This window comes from Elephantulus edwardii, unplaced genomic scaffold (assembly GCF_000299155.1).
Source record: "Elephantulus edwardii isolate Elephantulus edwardi_28Jun2011 unplaced genomic scaffold, EleEdw1.0 scaffold00030, whole genome shotgun sequence".
NCBI classification, from domain to species: domain Eukaryota; kingdom Metazoa; phylum Chordata; class Mammalia; order Macroscelidea; family Macroscelididae; genus Elephantulus; species Elephantulus edwardii.
In genome coordinates this window covers 21,008,457-21,013,981 of record NW_006399780.1, presented here as the reverse complement: position 1 = coordinate 21,013,981, position 5,525 = coordinate 21,008,457, and positions in this window count along the sequence as shown.

Here is a 5,525-nt window from a genome sequence, read left to right as displayed (position 1 = left end):
AATTTTATTCTAATTTATTTACAAAGTTTAAATACATTGTTTTTCACAAAAGATCCTTCCCATTTACTTCACCCCAAATACAAAGATTTTCCTATTGAACACCTAAATATTAGTTAGACATTAAATATACATATTTGAAAATGATGTACATTAATTCTGACTTGTCCTCTGGGAAAATAAGATCTAGGAAATGTCTAAAGCTAATAGTTGCTTGCATTTTATCGATTCATTATTCATTTTTTTACCATTGAAAACTACCTTCCTGTGTGGCAGCAGGACTCCTAGATTTTTATTAGAAAATTTGTATCAGTTGTCTCATTTTTCTAAAAAACTAGTCCTTTTTATTTTCTTTATGTAATAATATCCAGTGACTACGTGTTTTCTTAATACAGCAGGGCACCAGTCATTAAAATAAGACATTATGATAATAAATCAAAGATTTGTCTTGCTATACATTAATTTTTAATATTTTTCTTCGTTATTTTTGTCCCATGCTCGAATAAATGTGGTCTTGTGACATTGTGGTTAAGTACCTGACAGTTAACTAAATGGTCAGTGGTTCTAATCCATAACTCCTCCTCTAAAGAAAGATGGGGCAGTCGGGCTCAGTAAAGATTACAATCCTGGAGACACTGGAACAATTCTACTCTGTTCTATAAGATAACTGTTAGTAAGAATTTACTCAACAGTCATTGCTTGTTTGTTTGTTTTGTTTCTATGGTGGTGTACATTTTTAGTGACACAGTTCATATGCTAAAAGCAAAACTGATCTTTGCTTATATTCATCAAACTAAAGCTTTTATTATCTTCCTTTGTTCAGTTTGATTGTTCTCACTTATTTTTCTTTCTCCTCTTCTTTGTTTTTGTGGAATGACGGGAAAATGGAGCATTTTATAACCTTGGTCAGAGAGTTCTCTATGTTTTCAGATAGAAAAAAAAAATCTACTGCTATTGAGTTTGTGCGAGCTCATGCCAATTCCTCATCAGGTTCCAAAACAGTAAAAATAAGGGAAGCTGACTGCACATCGTTCCATCAAGGAGCACTGAGTGTGTGGATGAAACTACCAATATTTTTACAGATTACAAATATACGTACAAAGACTTCTGAATATCATAGCAACAAGTTCTTGTTATGACTTTATCAATAATTTAATAGGAGCAAAGTGGAAAAATTTTGTTCCATCATGACTTTTGAATACATATGTTGATTGACTTGCGTCTAGATCAATAAATTGATAGATCTGCCTCTAGAAAGCAGAGAACCAGTCAAATGAATCACTGGCAGACTCCCATTAACTATAGAACTGTTTATTTTCATTAAAAAAAATTTATTTGAACAATACCGATGAAAGGAATAGAGAGATATACCAGTTACAATCTAATAGAAAAGGTTGTACAGAATAAGAAGTATTCAAATACAAGATATCATCAAGAATGAATGTATTTCTTCTGTTGTTAAGCACTTTCTTATATGTAAAGTCTAGCATATACATAAAGAAACAAAAATATGCAAAAAAGAAAACAAACCTTTCTTTAAGAAAGAAGTCTTTCTCCAATAGGGATTGTTTTTGGTCACTGGACTGATCATGATTCAATTTGCTTAAATGAGCAAATATAAGTAAAATTATGCCTTCTCTCATTATTTTATTCTGCTTTTTTATTGATTAGACCAACAAAGAGATGTGGCATGAACCCGTAGAGAAATTATCTCCTGGGAAGAACACCCACAGTGGTGGGCATTCCCACCTGCATCTGCAGGATAGTCACCAAGGACTCTAGTTTTCTCACACTAGCTAAGAACTTTGTGTTGTAATGCAGGAAATAAAAAACGGAAGAGAAATACTAATTAGTAAATTTATCAGACATTTGGAAAGTTAGAAGAGTTCTCTAGAGGATATGTGACTTAATCTTCTGCTTGCAGAAAAGATAATAATGGAAATACAATTGAATAAGAAATACTTGGTTCTTCTTTTATCTGCATGATTTACACAAGAGGTTATTTACTACTTTCCATTTGAAATAATGACAACCCTCACTTCATATTTTTTATCTCTGCTGTATCTATATTATGCTGTGGATACTCAGGAAGCACTAAGGAATGCAAAAATCATTCTAATTCAAACAGGAAAATTCATACAGATACTAGGCTAAGCAATCAATGAAGCAAAAGGAAAAAATCACAGCATGTGATGCTGAATTTACACACATTAGCAACAGAAGGCAGTTGCTGTGATTTCAGGACACAGAAGAAGATGATGAAAACAATTTCTAAAACTGTGGTGTTTCTTGAAGAGCAAACTTCACACTGAGGTTTGGCTACCAGGAGCCAGAACTTAAGTAATAAAAAAAAAATAAAAAATAAAAATCCCATGAAGCAGAAGGTAAGAGAGAGAAGTAATATCCTCTCTTAATTATGCTTCAACTCTGCCTAGTGTTAAAGAAGTCTAAGCAACATGTAATCAAATTATTGCAACTGAATTTAGCTTACCTAAACTCTAGAATATTAAGACTCCTCAATTAGCATTTTAGAAAGAAATAATCTTTTTTAATAAAATTAAGACTGAATAGTCATGTGCAGTGTCTTTGTAGAAATTTGGTATCTTGGTTTAATCAGTTTCCTGTCTAGTAAAAGACTGCTATATGCATCTCTCTTAGAGCTAAGGATTTTGAACATTTCTCCATGTCCTTGTTGGCCATCTAAATATCTTCTTTGGTGAAGTGTCTGTTCATATCCTGTGCCCATTTTTCAATTGGAGCAAAATTTAACAGAACAGCAAGTAACAAATGCTGGCAAGGTTGTGGAGAAACTGGAACCCTTTTCCACAATTGGTGGAAGTGAAAAATGGTGCAACCACTGCTGAAGGCAGTGTGGCGCTTTCTCAAAAAGTTGCAAATAGAGATACCGTTTGACCCAGCAATTCCACTACTGGGAATATACCCCAAAGAGACCATAACTGACAGCCAAGCAGACATATGCACACCCATGTTTAGCGCGTCTTTGTTCACAATAGCAAGGAGTTGGAAACAACCTAAGTGCCCATCAACAAACGAATGCTTAGAGAAGCTGTGGTATAGTCACAGAATGGAATACTACACTACATTGAAAAACAAGGAACTTAAGCAATATTATAAAAATGGATGACCCTGGAGGACTTTCTGCTGAGTGAAATATCTCAGTCACAAAGGGACAAATACTGCATAGTGTCACTGTTGTAAAACAGGACTGACATCGGGGTTGGGGGGAGACTGAGAAAGAGGGAATAAATGGTGTATACTGCATTTAAACAGATGAGGGAGAAAACTGTTTAAAAGGGATATGTGATTAGGTATTATTGTCATGACAGGAGTCCAGAACGAAGGCTGCATAGTGGAGTAGACCTGGGGGGAGTGATTGTAAAACAATGGGGGAACTTCTATTTACTTTTCAAAGAGAAGGGTGTACTTGGAGGACGGGGTGGGCAGGGAGAAAAAAAAAAAGACTGCTATTATTGTTGTGTACCATCAAATTGGAACCAACCCATAGCTGACCCTGCAGTTAATCGCACAAGAGGAGACTGCCTATCTTTCTACTGTGGAACAGCTGGTGGCTTTGAACTGCATGACTTCAGGATTGCAGCACAGCTTCTTGCCACTAGACCACCAGAGCTCCCCAATAAAAGCCTATAACTAGTAAAAATCCAGTGTAGGTGCATATCAACACATTGTAAAATATCTTAGTAATTACAGAATATAGCTCTAAACCAAAATAAACTAAAAATACTAGAGTTTAGCAAGCACTTTCTTGACAAGCAAATATTGTGCTTTAATGAAATAATCATTTGTTGACTGGAAGTCTCCAAATCTTTGAAGAATGTTTAAGCCATATTTTTTTAATACTTTTTATTGGGAAAAACATATTGGGGGTACAAGGAGGTGAGGGTTGGGGGCAGAAGGTTGAGGATGGGCCAGGACAGTTTGGTTGGTGGGGGGAGCAGGTGAAGGAAATTATGAGGGTCCAGTGGGGACCAGATGCTACAGAGGAATTACAAACATTTTCCAATAGTAATTAAACCAACTGTCTTATTGATTTGGGAATTGGATGCCGACTCTCTGGCTTCTTCATGCTGAACAGGGGCATAGATGTAAAGGGGGGAAGGGAGGACGCTTTATCACCTTACTGGTGGTCTTGGGTTACAGCTGCTTGCCTTCTTGCTCTGTTAGAAGATATTTTCCTGTCATTTGCTCCCCTCTGGACTGCAAAGTGTTTTCCCAGGTGGGTCCAGTGGGGATGGCTGGTTGAACCCAGAGGCTCCATCATCCTTTGCTTCCTTAGCTGTCAGTTGTATTTCCTTTTTGTCACTGGCACTGGGTTCAGGGTCAATTCTGGAGTAAAACTCAGTGTTAAGGTTACCTATAGGAAAGGGAGCAAACCTAGAGAGAACAAACTTGTGAGTTACAAATAGAAGGGCTTTGAGGGTGTTGCTTTCAGGTTTACTGGGGGTGGGGAGTGGCAGAAGGTGGCCTAGGTAACATTCTCTGGATACCCTAGGCATTCTTTTTTTTTTCCTTCTCCTTCCCCACCCAGGGGTCAGATGGCACAATCTGGGGACTGAGGAGCTCACCCTGAGGGCCATGACAGCTCACCCCAGGCAGAGGGCCGAGGGCAGCCTGCCCCGGGCAGTGGGCCGCGACGGCTCTCCCCAAGCCGGGGGCCAAGGGCCGAGGGCAGCCCGCCCCGGGCAGAGGGCCGCAATGGCTCACCCCAAGCTGGGGTAAGCCATATTTTTATAATGAGAATTTTTTTTTTGTCTTGTGCTTTTCACATTCTAACAAGTCATTTACTCATTCATATGTTACCATGGCATAACACAAAGTGCCTTATTTCCTCTAATCACTGGTTTAACAGTTTTCACTACAAAAAGGATGGTACATGATATACTGAGTCAACAGATGTTGTTGTTGTTGTTGTCACATGCCATTGATTCGCCTACAACTCTTAGAGAGCCTATGTACAAAGCTCTGAATCCTGCTCCATCCTGAGCCACCCTTATTGTCTCTGACACACTTATTCCCATTACCTCAGTTACTAAGTCAATCTGTTTCATAGAGGGCCATCCTCTCTTGTTCTGTCCCTCCACCTTCCCAAGCATAATGGCCTTCTCCAAGGACTAGTCCTCCTTGTAACATGCCCAAGGTATGTCACACATAGCTTCAGAATCCTTGCTTCTAAGGAGCAGCCTGATTTCACCCTCTCCAGGTTGAACCTGTTTGTTTTCTTTGCAGCCCATGGTATATTCAATACTCCTCTCCAGCACCACAGCTCAAAGGCATCATCAACACTCCTCTGTTACCCTGAGGCATAGCATGTAATTGTGAAGACCACGGCCTGGATCAGGTGCACTTTAGTCTCCAGATTGATATTGTTGCTTTTCAGTACTCTGGCGATATCGCTGAGAGCAGACTTTCCTCATGTAATTCATCTTTTGATTTCCTGGATGCTGCTACCAAGAATGTTGATTGTGGAGTCAAGCAAACTAAAACTGTTA